Raw genomic sequence first — 17,791 nt, forward strand, 5'->3', positions numbered from 1 at the left:
CCAAAGACTAAATGGTGTATATTTATACAGACCCGGCTGGCTAGCTCAGTGGTAGGACATTGGATGTCTATTTACAGAGCTTAATTTCTGTTGTTTGAACTTGGTTGTCCTCTGCGTATGAATTTTGTTTGCTCCTCGTTCTCACCCATGTCACTAGATGGAGCTCCATTGATGAGCATTTAGTGGTGGGGATTCAGGGGGAGGAAAGGATGACAAACCATCAAAGTAACAAGGAGGGTTTTCCATTAACAGGCTCACCTCCTGTTGGCTAATCTGGATCATCTTTGGCAGCAGCTGCAAATGATGATTGGCTCAGTGGCTGCCTGCTCTTACCATTGGGTCAGAAGGTAATGGGCATGGCAGGGCCTGAGTTTATAATCTCAGTCCAGTGCAATTTGCTTTGTTCCTTTGGTTGAAACATTAAACTGAGCTCCTGACCAACAACTCTGGTGGTTTAGATGCACATTAATGTCTTTATTCTATCACAGGATGCGGGCGTCTCTGGCAACCCAGCGGGAGAAACAGTAAAAACTGGGAAATAAGAATACTGGTCCGAGCTGGTCTTGTATACCGTAAAATGGAATACAAGTAAAACTGGGAAATAAGAGTACTGGTCCAAACTGTTCTTTCCTTCTGGGACGTCTGTTGCCCATCCTTAATTGTCGTTGAACTGAGTGGCTTAATGCAAGGCTGCTTTCAGAGGGCAATTAAGAGTCAACCACATTGCTGTGGGTCAGGAATCACATGTAGGCCAGACCAGGTAAGGACAGCAGGTTTCCTTTTTTAAAGGAAGGACGTTCGTGAACCAGATGGGTTTTTACAACAATCGATGATAGTTGTCATGGTCACCACTACTGAGACTAGCTTTCAATTCCAGGGGCTGAGTTTTACACCTCATGGGTGGGGGCACGCATCCGACCTGATCGGGCGTAAAATAGTGAGAGATGACGTCGGGCAAGCTTCCCGCGCTTGCGTGCTATTTTGGTCGGCACGCACCCGCCGAGAATTAAGAGAGCAATTAAGCCCATTAACGACACAACTGACTCCGATTTTTAGGTGCCCGTCCAACCATATGGTTGGCGGACGGGCTAATCGGCCAGGCGGCCTTCACATTTTTCACCAAACATTTTACATCCTCGGGCGGGATGAGATTTCTGCGAGGAAGCAAAATACAAATAAATCTCTGTGTGCAGCGTATTCATTAGTTAAATTTTCAGGTGATTGATTTATGAAGCACGGGCACTTTTTCTCAGCTTTTGAAACCTCCATTTTTGCTTTTTCAGGCCTTCAGCTCCGAGGCAGCTCCCGGCTTTCAGTGAGCTTTCTCTCAGCGCTGGCCCGTGTCCGTGTCGATGCCATCGCCCGCCCTCTTCCCGTCCCCACCCCGGCAGCGCTGAGCTGTTCAGCGCGTGTCTCATCCAGGCTGGCCGTTAATTGGCCAGCCAGCGTGAAATTGTGGTCGGGGGCCAATCGCAGTTTCCTAGCTGGTCACGCCCGCCCACCGAGCTAAATATTCAGGCCCAGGTTTTATGCCCCCAGAGCATTAGCCTAGGCCTCTGGATTACTGGTCCAGTGACATTACCACTGTCTCCCTACTCCCTCTCTTCCACCATGATCCGCTGCCTGAAAAAGCCATGTCTAGACCAATGTTACTCCCTCAACAAATCAAAACAAATTAACTGGCCATTCATCTTATTGCCACGTGTTGAATGTTAACGTGTTTACCGCCAAATCAATAACCGCAATAATCAAAGCACTTTAGAAAATAGTGTCTTGCCTGACGATCATCGAGACACTTTGACCTAACAAGGTATAAGCCAAGTCATGTATTACTTACTAATATAAATCTGTTTTCCAAACAACCTCCCACCCCTGGCTGAATATGTAAAGGCTGATTTTAATTTCCCTTCCCCAGGCCCTCTCCCCTCCCAGTGAGGATGGGTGGGGAGGTAAGATGGCAATCGGAGGTTTGTGCTATATTCCGGTCCTTTTGCACCATCATTGTTTACCCTTTGATCTGGCAAGGGGTGGGGAAACCCACCCCAGAGAAGCAGGAGCCCAGTTTAAATGAAGTTACATTCTAGTGCACACACCATTTTAACTGAGGGCTAATTAACAGCTGCACAATCGCTGACACATCAGCGAAAACATTGTCAACAAAAACAGAATTACCTGCAAAAACTCAGCAGGTCTGGCAGCATCGGCGGAGAAGAACAAAGTTGACGTTTTGAGTCCTCATGACCCTTCAACAGAACTAAGTAAAAATAGGAGAGGGGTGAAATATAAGCTGGTTTAAGGTTGGGGGGGTGGGAGGAGAGAAGTTGGGGGGTGGTTGTAGGGACAAGCAAGCAGTGATAGGAACAGATAATCAAAAGATGTCACAGACAAAGGAACAAAGAGGTGTTGAAGGTGGTGATATTATCTAAAAGAATGTGCTAATTAAGAATGGATGGCAGGAGACACAAGGTACAGATAGCTCTAGTGGGGGTGGGGTGAAATAAGACTAAAAGGGCATAAAAGGTATAGATTTAAAAATAATGGAAATAAGTAGGAAAAGAAAAATCTATATAAATTATTGGAAAAAAAACAGAAGGGAGGGGGAAGAAACGGAAAGGGGGTGGGGATGGAGGAGGGAGTTTAAGATCTAAAGTTGTTGAACTCAATATTCAGTCCAGTAGGCTGTAAAGTGCCTAGTCGGAAGATGAGGTGCTGTTTCTCCAGTTTGCGTTGAGCTTCACTGGAACATTGCAGCAAGCCAAGGACAGACATGTGGGCATGAGAGCAGGGTGGAGTGTTGAAATGGCAAGCGACAGGGAGGTCTGGGTCATTCTTGCAGACAGAATTGTGAAAATATTGTGTTGCAAGAAGCCCAATTAAGTGTTATCTTTATTATTTTTTAAGGGATGCTTCAGGGTCAGGATGATCGCTCCCACCCCTTCTGTCCCCCATAAGGACACTTTAGACCTCCCCTGCCTCTGGCTTCCCTACTCCCTCAAACGCGATCGTGCCCGAACTGCCCCTTGTTCCTTGACCTTGCATGGATGGAGACAATTTCTGCGGTTCTCCTGGTTTTCCCATGTGCCGCTACCACATCCAAAGCTGCCCCCAGCAACTGGGAAGATTCCACAGTTTATCACTCAAATTAGAATGTTCCCCAGCCTGTGTTGACGCATTGACTGGCAGCTGGGTCAATGATCGGAGGCTTGCACTTATCTTCGTCATCCCTGGGATAACTGACCCAAGTTAAAAGCAAAATACTGCGGATGCCAGAAATATAAAATAAGAGCAGAAAGTAAACTCAGCAGGTCTGGCAGCACCTGCGGAGAAAGAAACAGAGTTAACGTTTAGAGTCTGTATGATCCTTCTTCAGAGCTCTGATTTATATTTATAACTGACCTAAGTTCCTTGCTGAGATTGCTTTTAGCACCTCTTGATGGAGGAGCAAATGTGTGGATGTTGGTTAAGAACAGGATGAGGCAAACAATCAAAGAGCCTCCCAATCCTGTGCAAAGTATCAAATAAGAGGAATGAAGTACTGGGGACAAGTGATGCCTGTGGAGCATGCCTAGTGTCAATAACTTCAGACAAGGCAAAGAAAGTTGATGCAAAAATAATATATGATCTAAACTCCCAATTTCCCATTAAGTTCACAATCGGTTGTCAGCTTTACTCACTGATACCTTGCACCCACACAGTCTTAGGAGCCTTATCACCTTGTGAGAAAACTGGGCTAATCGCCTTTGAGCTTCGATGAGATAAAAGTGGCTGGCTCCACAAGTCTGTCAAATGTGTTTTGCCCATGGGAAGGTCCCAACTCAATCCTTGATACAGGTGATTCATCAAGAACAAGTCGAAGAACTGGAGCAAACACACGGCGATGTTACTAAAGTGGAGGAGTTTCTGGAGGATGTGCAGCTGCAAGAGTAGATGGGCATTGGTCTTCTGTCTGAAAAGGCAGGTGACAGCCTCTACTTCATGGGAGTCAAAAAGATCTGCTCCATAGTTACCGAAAATTGAAACCTTTGCAGATTGAACTACATTCTTGATGAAGGAATTTCTGAAGCCACTTGTAGGCTGGAATTTTAACTCCACCCACCAACCCTGGGAGTGGGCTGTTGAGGGGGGAGGGGAAGCTGTGGTGGGGGTGATGGTGCGGGGAAAGATATGTAAAACCATGTGGGATGGCAGGGGGCGCTGTGTCTATTGCCTACCCACCTCTGCTGGTATTTTACCAACTGCAGTAGAGGTAATGGATGGCCTGCCTACCCCTGAGCCAATTGAGCCCCTCAAGTGGTCAATCAATGTCCACTTAAGTCCCTCCTCCTGTCACCGCTGTTTTTTTGCCAACAGCTGGGGGGAGGGCAAGCCATGTGGCAAGACCACCAAGTATATACCCTGGTGGCCTAGCTGTGTGCCCCACGGAGGATCCCCTCAGCAGAAAGGGCCTCCCACACTTTCTTATCATGCACTCCCCTACACCCACCCCTCTGGCCTACCAATCAGTCCTCATCCCTTGCTGGGACCTGCCTAATATGACACCCTGCCTTGGTGGTCGGGGGTGGGGCAGAAGCCATCACCTCAGGCAACTAATTACCTGATGACAGTAATATGTGGTCGCAGCTTTCTGGTCTGGCAGAGGAGGACGTGCCCCGGACTTTCCAGCCAGTGGGGGGGTCACCGCCTCTGACCATTTCCCATTTCCCACGAGGACTCGAAACGTCAACTCTTTTCTTCTCCGCCGATGCTGCCAGACCTGCTGAGTTTTTCCAGGTAATTCTGTTTTTGTTTCCCATTTCCCATTGTCTTATTCACAACTCTTATCTTCAGAAACTATCTACTAAAGGCAAAGGAGCTTCACCCACCCTTTACAATGGGAGAGGGGAGGAACTGGGGTGGCCACCTGCTTCCATTTGACACATGTAGCTCCACTGGATGTTAATAGAGTGTTCAGAGTTGGCATTCTGGTTTCTACCCGCTCTGCTTGTCCTGAGTCGAACACTAAGTCACATCTTTTGTTTTCATGGCACAAGTAATAACATTGAGCTAGTGATCACCGTGTCCAGATGTGAGCAACCTACAAGATGCTAACCCAGTCTTTACAGAACATATTCTAGTCTCCAATCACCAGGACTGTCTGGAATGGTAATTCATGCTCTTTGTTTTCCGACTCAAAGGTGCAAATGCGACCAGTAAGCCAAAAGTTCACTATAGCTATATGTGCGTGCAGTTATAAATCCATCATGATTGTGGGAGAAATTCCCATAAAATGTGCACAACTGGATAATACAGTAATGAAAAGCACCTTGATCCATAAAAATGTTTCAAATATATATATATATATATATATATATATAAATAAGATTAAAGTTAAGGGTGTCATGTATCCCTTTGCGAACTGGAATTTTGATAACAGTTTCTTTTAAGAGGATGAAGGAACATGTTGGCAATTGAACCATACAGAATATTGGGCACTTCCTGGCATTAGGGAACAATCTAAATTAAATTAAGTGAGAATTAACTTGATGATTGAAGAAAAGGTACTAAGGGAATTCAACATATGGAAAATGACTCAGAGGCAGACTAAATGAAGAAGTGGGTCAGTGAATATGACATTGGCTTGTAATCCAATTGCCAGCAGGGCATCTAATCGCACCCGATGTTATTAAACATGCCCTTCTGTGTTTACGTTTTAAATATTTTGTGCCACAAATTGCTGAATTTGTGAGATGATAATATATTTGTGAAAGTGTCAAGGCATCTGGGGCTTGGGTGAAAAGGGGAAGCAACCATGCAGCTCCTTAACCAATCAAAGTGAAGGACTGTGAAATTAACAGCTTTTATGCTCCCTGTGGAGGCCGATAACTTTTAAACAGAGCTTCGAATCCCAGTGACTGACTCAAGGGACCACACATCAAGATTTCACATTTGAAGTCTTTGAACAAACAGACAATAAGCAACATCATCTAAACAATTTTAAAAATCCTTTCATGGGATGTGGGCTTCACTGGCTGGGCCAGCATTTATTGCCCGTCCCTAATTGCCCTTGAGAAGGTGGAGGTGAGCTGCTTTCTTGAGCTGCTGCAGTCCATGTGGTACACCCACAGTGCTGTTAGGGAAGAAGTTCCAGGATTTTGACCCAGCGGCAGTGAAGGAACTGCGATATAGTTCCAAGTCAGGATGGTGAGTGACTTGGAGGGAACTTCCAGGTGGTGGTGTTCCCATGTATCTGCTGCCCTTGTCCTTCTGGTGGCAGAGGTCGCGGGTTTGGAAGGTGCTGTCAAAGGAACCTTGGTGAGTTGCTGCAGTGCACCTTGCTATCACTGTGCAAAAGTGGTGAAGGGGGTGAATGTTGAAGGTGGCGGATGGGGTGCCGATCCAGCAGGCTTACACACATACCCTCTCATGTCCATCTGGGCTCATCTCCTCTGGAGACTGCCTCCTCAGTCCTCACCATCTTGAGGCCACTTGGACAGGTCAAGATGTGCCCCCACACACACCCGGGATACCCTCCTTCCCCAGTACAGCCCTCGTCCTGCAGCCTCTTCCCTTGCCTGAGGCCACTTCTTCCCCTTCGCTAAGCAAGCCCTTTGCCCTGCAGTCATTGAAAAGCGATCCACATATAGCTGATCTGGTAGAAAGAGATCTGCCTGTGAACTCCCCTAAAATTGATGTGGCGCTGCCTGTGAAGCCTGGCACTGACGACTGCGAGTGCTGACCAAAGCAAGGTAGGCAAACAAACCTTGAAGTCCAGAGCAAAGTGCAGTCTGCCAGATGCACATCGCTTATGTGCTGTTATGAAACACATTGGTGTTTTTCCACCGAGATGGGCAGACGATCCAGCCAGGTTGGGGAGGAACGATTCCGGTGGGCAGGCCTGATAATGATATGCTGATATATTACAACGAAGTTCCTGACGTCCAATGGCGTAGAGCACAGCCCACCATCGGCAGGCTGAGTGAACGATCGCAAACTGGTTTTATGCTGTCGTGAAATCGATTGCGCCATATTGTCCGTTCACATCACCGAGCATGCCCGGCGCTGGCAGGCACAGAAAATCCCGGCCCGTGTTTAACCAATTTTTTGGAGTTCTTTGTGGGCGTCACATGTGCTGTGGATAAAGGGAAGCTATACTTAAATTTCTAGGCATTTGATAGGTACCACACCAAAGGTTATTGCAGGAGATAAAAGCTCATGGTGTAGGGTGTAACATATTGGCATTGTCATGACATGGCCGATGATGTGTGCCAGGAAGAACAAATCCTTGAGGGAAGCTTGGTCACACTATCACAACAATTTTGCAATTTGTATTTATTACGAGATGTGTGCACTCAATTCAGAAGTAATATGTCCGCCATGACTTTTAGAGATTTTAAAAATTAAATTAAAATTTTTTTAACAAAATATAAAAGATTCTAAGCACATACGTAAGACTACAATTACTTACTACCTTAATAACTCTTAAAATTCCTAATTAACCTGATGCCCAGTTATACTCCCTATAAGGCAATGGTCTAAAATAGATTTTAGGTTTAAAACAGAGCAAATTAATATAATCCCCACTTCACAGTGGAATTCCAAACGGATTTTCCCCAACTTCAGTTTCATTAAATAGCAGACTTATCCACAAATTCTGGAAGCTTCATTAAGGCTATTTCACACACTCCTATTAGGCCTTACATGGCCTTTCATTCTCCTTGACATATGTTTCTCTTTTTTTAATATGTAAATTATATTGTTCCATATATCTTTGAAACTGTATCTTACTCATAATATAAAAACTTTCATGTTGCCAATATATATTGTCAGCAATCTTTGGGAAAAATAAACACATTCCGTAGCCTTGACTAAGATCCCTTTGAAATCCAAGTATCCCTTCATTTATCTAACAATGCAAATTCCCTCCACACTTTACATACTAAGTCAGCATCCATGTTTGCTCATTAGCATGTCAAGCACTTAACTTCTTTTGACCATTTCAAACTTGCAGTTTACTTGACTCCAAATGTAATTAAATCACACACAAACCCAACTGTACTTACCCCCATAAACCTATCTCACAATAAACCAGAAAAATATTATGAAAATTATTATACTTTCATCACAGCATGGATTGAAGTTTGGCTAGCTAACAGAAAACAGAATGGATCGTTTTCTGGTTGGCGGGATGTAATGAATGGTGTGCCACAGGGATTGGTGCTGGGGCCTCAACTTTTTACAATTTATATAAATGACTTGAATGAAGGGACAGCAGGCATTGTGGCTAAAGTTGCTAATGATACAAAGATAGGTAGGAAAGTAAGTTGTGAAGAAGAGATAAGGAGGCGGCAAGATAGGTTAAGCGAGTGGGGAAGCATCTGGTAAATGGAGTACAATGTGGGAAAATGTGAAATTGGCCCTTTTCACAGGAAGAATAAAAAAGAGGCATATTATCTAAATTAGGAGAGATTGAGGAGCTCTGAGATGCAGGGGGATCTGGGTGTCCTAGTGCATGAATCACGAAAGTTTAGTATGCAGCTACAGCAAGTAATTAGGTAAGCAAATAGAATGTTGCCGCTTAGTGCAAGGGGAGTTAAATATAAAAATAGGGAGGTTATGTTCTACAGGATACTGGTGAGACCACATCTAGAGTATTGTGTACTCCTTATTTAAGGAAGGGTGTAAATGCATTAGAAGCAGTTCAGAGGAGGTGAACTAATACCAGGAATGGGCAGGTTGTCTTATAAGGAAAGGTTGGACAGGTTAGGCTTGTATCCACTGAACTTTAGAAGAGTAAGAGGTGACTTGATTGAAACATATAAGATGCTGAGGGGTCTTGACAGGAGGGTATGTTTCTTCTTGTGGTGGAATTTAGAATGAGGGGCCACAGTTTAAAAATAAGTGATCACCCATTTAATAGAGATGAGAAGAATTTTTTTTTCTCTCGGGGGCTGTGAATCTTTGGAACTCTCTTCCTCAAAAGGCAATGGAAGAAGATTCTATGAATATTTTCAAGGCAGAGGTAGATAGATTCTTGATAAGCAATGAAGTGAAAGATTATCAGGGATAACGGGGAGGTTACAGTCAGATCTTATTGAATGGTGGAGCAGCCTCGAAGGGCTGGGTGGCCTACCCCTGCTCTTAATTTGTATGTTTGTATGTTCATATGCACGAGTTCAACTCTTTTGACCATGTTTGGACTAAGGCTGTAATGAGGCCAGGAGGTGAGAGGCCCTGGCAGAACCCAAACTGAACATCAGTGAACAGGTTATTGTTGAGTAAGTGCTGCTTGATAGCACCGTTGTTTACTCCTTCCATCACTTCGCTGATGATCGAGAGTAAACTGATGGGGCTGTAACTGAGCGGGTTGGATTTGTCCTGCTTTTTGTGGGCAGATGTATCTGGGCAGTTTGCCACATTGCCAGGTAGATGCCAGTGATGTAGCTGTACTGGAACAGCTTGGCAAAGGTCGCAGCTAGTTTTTTATGTTACTTCAAACATTATTCATTAAGCAACTAATACACTAAACTATAAAAAGATATCCCCCGTTAACTTTCAAAAATGACTAAAAACCCCATGCCACATTATACATTACACTGCACTCCCTGCAGAATTGTAGTTTTTTAACAGAGAGAAAAATGGCAGAACGGATAAGTTAGAAAACTAAATTTTAAATGTTAGCTTTAAAATATCCAACCAGAACTAAAGAAATTAGACTATATATACTTGCAATAGTTAATTTTCAGTGACAGAGAGGTTGATTAGTCAGTAATTAACACTTAGGATTCAATAATAGGGTACTTAGACTAAAATGGATGAGAGTTAATTTTCTGTGGTCAGTTTAGTTCATTTCAGCCATACATAGAGTAACTTTATGCTGTTTAGTGCATTTCAGTAATGAGGCAGAGAGCAAGGTGCCATTTTTGTGAAATGAATGGTGGAGAAGCACTTCTCAATGGCAACCTTTGTATTTTTGAGTTTAATCATGCATCTTTCCATCACCTTAAGTTGCTGGACCATTTGTGCATAAAAAAACTGGTGAAAGTCACTGTTACATTGATAGCAAGTTATGGTCCATTATACACTCAGAACCATAGTAAATACCCAAACAATGAGGTAACATTACAATGTGCCTCTTATCCAAAACACAACCCTTAGCACTAACTACATTTTGTCTTTGGTTATAAGATACTCTAATGTAATTATAGATCTTATCACAGCACTAAAACCAAATGTGTTTTTAGCTTGGCAGCATACCAAAACTATCCAAAAGTCCATCCAGTGTCTGAATACAGGCTGCAATGCTTCTTCCAGATTGGGTTCATGAAAGGTTATGAAAAAATGAATAAATGCATTTTCAAAAAGTGCTAATGTTTGACCTATTTAATGGTGTTACCTACTTGATCAACTAATGGTACCAATAAAAAGTACAATTGATGAGATTATGTTCTTGTACAAAAGCTAACTGCTAGATATCCTTACAGCTACAGCACTGATCTTTACTCATATTGAACTACTGAAGGGCTTCTCACCTTTCCCTCGTATCAATTTGTTGACCAATATAGAACTGTTAGTAACATATATCTTGGGGGAAAACAAATATTGGTTTACGGATTAAGAAGGCGACTTCTAACACATTACTACGTGATCCTGAAAGTGCAATACTCGTTGTAATCCAGGAAGGAATGTTGGATAGACTTATGAATGGTTTGGCTAGTTTATGATAATACAAACAGAAAATGTTTGAAATACACAGCAGGACAGGCAGATTCTGTGGAGAGAAAAGCAGAGTTAACGTCCTAATTTATCTCTGGTTACACAGTATGGGGCCTCAGAAATCTACAAATATCTAGCGTTATGTGTCTGTAATGATATATCCAGATATCTGGAGCATGACTCAATGAAGCTGAAAATGATATCTTTCTTGAACACTAATCAGGAACTAGTTCACATTTTAACGGACCCATCAGCTAGCAGTCATTGCCGCAGCATTTCAATGGGGAGATGGGGGTGTAATGGGCTAGTAATCTAGAGGCCCAGGCTAATGTTTTGAGGACAGAGGTTCGAATCCCACCACAGCAGCTGGTGGAATTTAAATTCAACTAATGAAGTCTAGGATTGAAAGATAGTTTCAGGAATGGTGACTAGGGAACTATCACTGTTGTAAATAATCCATCTGGTTCACTAATGCCCCTTAGGGAAGGGAAATCTGCCATCCTTACACGGTCTTGTCTACATGTGATTCCAGCCCCATAGCAATGTGGTTAACCTTTAACTTCCCTTTGAAATTGCACTGGAAGGGGTGCAGAGGAGATTCACCAGGATGTTGCCTGGGATGAAACATTTAAGATATGAAGAGAGGTTGGATAGACTTGGGTTGTTTTTGTTGGAGCAGAGAAGACTGAGGGGCGACCTGATCAAGGTGTACAAGATTATGAGGGGCATGGACAGGGTGGATAGGGAGCAGCTGTTCCCCTTAGTTGAAGAGTCAGTCACAAGGGGGCATAAGTTCAAGGTGAGGGGCAGGAGGTTTAGGGGGGATGTGAGGAAAACTTTTTTACCCAGAGAGTAGTGATAGTCTGGAATGCACTGCCTGGGAGGGTGGTGGAGGCAGGTTGCCTCACATCCTTTAAAAAGTACCCGGATGAGCACTTGGCATGTCGTAACATTCAAGGCTATGGGCCAAGTGCTGGTAAATGGGATTAGGTAGGTGGGTCAGGTGTTTCTCACGTGTCGGTGCAGACTCGATGGGCCGATGGGCACTGTGTGATTCTGTGATTCTGTGATCTGTGAAATGGCCTAGCAAGCCAGTCAGTTCAGGGGCGATTAGGGATGGGCAATAAAAGCTGACCTTGTCAGTGACACCCACATCCTGTGGAGGAATAAATAAATATATATATATCACTCATATAAATATATATACATATGTATATATCAATCAGAAATCTAGGGTTATTATTTTAATGATCTGTGTAAACAGGACATTAATTTTTTTTGTTTGCGAATAATACAATAGGGCTGAATCCTTGATCAGGCGCTGCCTCCAAGTAGTGGCACTCAGAGAAAGTGCTGGTTTTGAAATTTTGAGCCACCAGGCTTGATTTTCCATACATCATAGTTTCCAAGCTAGCTCTCTCTGCAGCGTCCTCTGCAAAGGAGGGCCCCTTCCAGGAATCAGCACTAATATTGCGGCAAATGTTTGTGATTATAATGTCATAACCTTTGCTGTCAAAAATGACTGCAGCTTATTTATTAAGCCAGTGCTGCTATAACTGCGGGCAGCACGTGTATAATCTGTGTATATTTGACTGGTTGAGGGGTCCCAGATTGAAGAAAGGGTGACTTAGCAGAAACCAGACAAAAAAATAACTGGCCTTATTCAGTTCAGGATAATGACTTCCAACCTTCTCAGTTGGCATTTAATTCTTCTGATATTTCACATTCCTTAACCCAAGCACACTTGACTATTCAACCTTACTCAACCACGTAACAAAAAATCTCTTGTTACTGATGATTTGTGAAAAATATTCACACCCAACAATTCTGATGTTTGTAACTTTAAAAGTGGTTATTTAGGCTACTCCACAATAAGTATTTTTACACTAAAAATCTTTCTTACACAAGCCAATTTCATAATCCCTAATTTCCATTTACTTTTGATCAATGACTATTTGACTACACTTAGCAGGTCAGTCACGATGTTTTAGAATCCAGTGTACCCTTTAACCGAGTTGGTGTACTGTACAGGAGCAGTACAATGGTTTTGAGTCTTCATTGCTGGTCTCACTGAATCATAAGTGAAGAAAAAACTCACACCCATTATGTCATATGCAGGACATCCTAAGCGAAATATTTTTGAAGTGCAATCGTTGTTGTTTTGTAGGCAACTGCTGAAATAATTTGCACAATGCAAGTGAAATGGGTGACCAGTTAATCTGCTTTGGCGCTGCTGGCTGAGGCAGCAGTGTTAGCTAGAATTCCACATTTAATTTCTTGCTCTTTTTTGAATAGTACCATGGGATCTTTTGCTTGGGCAAGTTGATGGGGCAAAAACTTTACATCTTACTTGAAAGATGGCAGCTCCAGTAGCCAAGTTCTTCCTCAGCAATGCCCTGAAATGTCCAGCTAGATTATGTGGCTTGAGCCCACAACCTTCAGGTGCACTTTTAAAAGTGCTGTCCACTGAGCCCAGCTAACAATTAGCGTATTAACAGTCATCAACTTCTCTCACCTATGCTGCTCACATCAAACACATTGATTGTCAGTTGTTTAACAAAGCCAATATTAACCTTCACGGTTATTATTTGCTCTTTTGCGTATTTGATTAACATAATCAGATTTTACTGTTTATAAATATCTTGATTTATTAATAGTGCATGATTTGTTTATTCCAATTCTGTTTCTAGCTGAGTCTTTGTTTCTTGACCATGATGAGGGATCGTATTTGAAGATAAGTCATCTATTATATGTGCTGAGGAAATACAGCAATATTTTCATGATTTCTTATGTTGAATGAACATAAATAGCCTTATCAGTATTCATTGTTTACACCTGATAGTCTAATGTATAATGTTGCCATGGTTGTTAAGTGGCTGATCAGTTTACACAGATTAGGTTTGTTAAAAAGAAAGAGCATGTAGGGGGAAAAAAATCTTACATCAAAGTCCTGGTTATCATCTCCGATGGGCATAAATAACTCATGGCACTTTTTGAAGAAGAGCAGTAAAGTACCCAATAATTATCTCTCATCCAACACCACTGAAACAAATTATCCGATCGCTATCTCATAGGTACTTGTGGGATTTTGCTGTGTGAAAATTAGCTGCCGTGTTACATACATTTCAACAGAGTCTGCAATTTAAACATACCTCATTGACTGTAAAGCAATTTGGAGCATTCTGAACCTGTGAAAGGAACTATATAAATGTAAGCCTTTCTTTCTTTTTCATTTAACTGATAAAACTCACAGGATTTTACATTGCAGTTATATATTTCAAAGCATTAAAATGTTGCTGGCAGTGCAGTTTTGTGACTTAGTGCCAAATCTCTATTTCAGCTTCAGCACCTGCTTTCCCAACCTGCTCTTTGAGCGAGCAAGGGCTTACCGAGAGTACAGGAACTCACATAATTGACCCACTATTTCCAACAAAGAAACCTGGCACAGTATTAATTGTGTGAGTCATTTTATAAGCAGTTGCATTTTTCTTGATCCAGTTAGTTGACAGATGTCAGAAATCCCATGAAATATTAGCTATAAAGCAAGTGGTGAAAATCCAGTGGTATTACATCACACTGCAAAGAACTGCCAAGTGGATGAAGTTTTTATTAAGCCTTAGATGACTTAAGCCATTGTGTTTGGAATTTTTTCCCCACAGTTCTGGAGCTTAAAATCCTGAATACACTGAATTCAGCAAAGGCTGTGGGCCCTTACAACATCCTGGCTATCGTACTGAATTATTGTGCATCAGAGCTAGCTGCACTTCTAGCCAAGCTGTTTCAGTACAGCTGCAACACTGGCATCTGCCCAACAATGTGGAAAATTGCCCGCATATGTCCCATCCACAAAAAACAGGACAAATCCAATCTGGCCAATTACCACCCCATCAGTCTGCTCTCAATCATCAGCAAAGTGACAGAAAGGGTCATCAACAGTGCTACCAAGTGGCACTTACTCAGCAATAACCTGCTCACGGATGCTCAGTTTGGGATCTGCCAAGGCCACTCGGCTCCTGACCTCGTTACAGCCTTGGTCCAAAAAATGGACAAAAGAACTAAGCTCAATCGGTGAGGTGAGAGTGACTGCCCTTGACAGCATTTGACCAAGCATGCTACGAACAAACCCTAGCAAAACTGAAGTCAATGGGAATCAGAGGGAAATCCCTCCACTGGTTGGAGCCATGCCTAGCACAAAGGAAGATGGTTGTGGTTGCTGGGGTACAATCATCTCAGCCCAAGGACATCGCAACAGGAGTTCCTCAGAGTAGAGTCCCAGGCACAACCATCTTCAGCTGCTTCGTTGATAAGCAGGTAATCAATAATCAAAAAGAACAGAAGGATGGAAATACAGCAAACAGTGCACCAGAAATCCCTTTTTGTTATAAACCGGACAGCAGTATTCCAAGGAGAATTTCCAGCATCCATGATATTTTGCTCTAGTATTTGAAGAGTTTTTGTTTCTAAAGGACACCGAACTGCTGTCGTAATTCATATGAGGATGATTCTCATTTCACTAATGTCCAAATTGTGTTTAAAAACAGGGTGACAGCAGGACCAAACTTGTCCGGAATACAGGACTGTTCCCTTCCCTTGGGTAACCGCTCATTCTAAGTTTCAGATGGACCTGGATTTATGTGGCCAGTGCCCCTGCTGGGAGCAGGCCCAAAGGAGGTCAAACATTTGATGCCATCTTAACCTCTGCCCACACTGCTTTCAACACTTCCTACTCTTGCCCAGTAAAGGTGGTAGGAGAAGTTCTTTAAAGGGGCATTTTACTACAATCAGGGAAAGCCAAAAGCAGGTCTGGCATTTATTTTTAATCTCCTCGTTGATATAGGTGCTACAAAAGTTTTCTCCGTGACTAGGACTGCTGCCCCATTGTATTTCTGATTCTCCATGCTTCCCTTTTAAGGTGTTGCTACAGGATTAAATTGACCCAAATTTTTAATTCCTCTCTGGCCATGGGGGAGGTGCCAGATGACTGGAGAACAGCTAATGTGCTTCTGCTATTTAAGAAGGGTTGTAGAGATAGCCCAGGGAACTACAGGCCAGTGAGTCTCACGTCAGTGGTAGGGAAACTATTGGAGAAAATTCTGAAGAAGGGAATCTATCTCTACTTGGAGAGGCAAGGTTTGATCAGGGATACTCAGCATGGCTTTGTCAGAGGGACGTCATGCCCAATGACCATGATTGAGTTTTATGAGGAGGTGACCAGGTGTGTAGATGAAGGCAGTGAAGTTGATGTAGTTTATATGGATTTCAGCAAAGCCTTTGACAAGGTCCCACATGGGAGACCTATAAAGAAGGCAAATGCACATGGGATACAGGGAAATTTGATAAGGTGGATTCAAAATTGGCTTAGTTGTAGAAGACAGAGGGTGATGACAGAAGGATGCTTTAATGACTGGAAGTCAGTGTCCAGTGGTGTACCACAGGGATCTGTGCTGGGTCCCCTATTATTCGTCATTTATATAAATGACATAAATGACTACGTGGGGGGTAGGATTAGTAAGTTTGCAGATGACACAAGGATTGGCTGGGTGGTTAACAGTGAGGTTGAGTGTCTTGGGGTACAGGAAGATATAGACAGGATGGTCAAATGGGCAGATAAGTGGCACATGGAATTTAACCCTGAAAAGCGTGAGGTGATAACTTTGGAAGGAGTAATTTGACAAGGAAGTATTCAATGAACAGCATGACACTAGGAAGGTCTGAGGAACAAAGGGACCTTGGCGTGTGTGTCCATAGATCTCTGAAGGCAGAGGGGCATGTTAGTGGAGTGGTGAAAAAGGCATATGGGACACTTGCCTTTATCAATCGAGGCATAGATTACAAAAGTAGGGAGGTCATGTTGGAGTTGTATAGAACCTTGGTGAGGCCACAGCTGGAGTACTGTGTACAGTTCTGGTCACCACATTATAGGAAGGATGTGATTGCACTGGAGGGGGTGCAGAGGAGATTCACTAGGATGTTGCTGGGATGAAAGATTTAAGTTATGAAAGAGGTTGGATAGACTTGGGTTGTTTTTGTTGGCGCAGAGAAGACTGAGGGGTGACCTGATCGAGGTGTACAAGATTATGAGGGGCATGGACAGGGTGGATAGGGAGCAGCTGTTCCCCTTAGTTGAAGGATCAGTCACAAGGGGACATAAGTTCAAGGTGAGGGGCAGGAGGTTTAGGGGGGGATGTGAGGAAAAACCTTTTTACCCAGAGGGTGGTGATGGTCTGGAATGCGCTGCCTGGGAGGGTGGTGGAGGCGGGTTGCCTCACATCCTTTAAAAAGTACCTGGATGAACACTTGGCACGTCATAACATTCAAGGCTATGGGCCAAGTGCTGGTAAATGGGATTAGGTAGGTAGGTGAGGTGTTTCTCACGTGTCGGTGCAGACTCGATGGGCTGAAGGGCCTCTTTTGCACTGTTTGATTCTGTGATTCTGTGGTCATCAAAATCAGCTGCCCCACTGAATCTCCCAGCCCCAAATTGACAAGCAGTCTATAAGGAACATGTTTCACGATGGCATCCCACTGAATTAATGTAAGTGACGCGCAGTCATGAAAACATCTTGGTGTCCACATTTACTTCATCGGATAGAGCAAGACTACATCTGAGTCACATTACACATCAAATCAAACCCACTGATATAACTTTATCTTATTTATTCGTTCATGGGATACAGGCGTCACTGGTTGGGCCAGCATTTATTGCCCATCCCTAATTGCCCCCGAGAGGTTGGTGGTGAGCTGCCTTCTTGAACCGCTGTAGTCCGTGTGGTGTAGGAACACCCACAGTGCTGTTAGGAAATAATCAGTGTGGTAGTGGAATGTTCTGGTGATTGGAGCACCCGGTATCTGTTTTTTCTTCAGGCTAAAGCAGCTGCTGAATGATTGAATATGGCAAACGGTGAGGACAAACCCAATCCACACTGGGGGAGTGCATCATGCCAAATGAGAGCTCCGGCACAAACCAATGTTAGGCCCATTGCCATCCAAATCCAGGTCAGATAAATGGTTTGAGTCTCCTTTCCCAAATGCCACTGACCATAGCATGGGACTTGCACGCTGGTGTCGCTTTTCTCTGGTGTAAAGAAATCAAACAAGC

Source organism: Carcharodon carcharias, chromosome 10, assembly GCF_017639515.1.
Source record: "Carcharodon carcharias isolate sCarCar2 chromosome 10, sCarCar2.pri, whole genome shotgun sequence".
Classification (NCBI taxonomy): Eukaryota; Metazoa; Chordata; class Chondrichthyes; order Lamniformes; family Lamnidae; genus Carcharodon; species Carcharodon carcharias.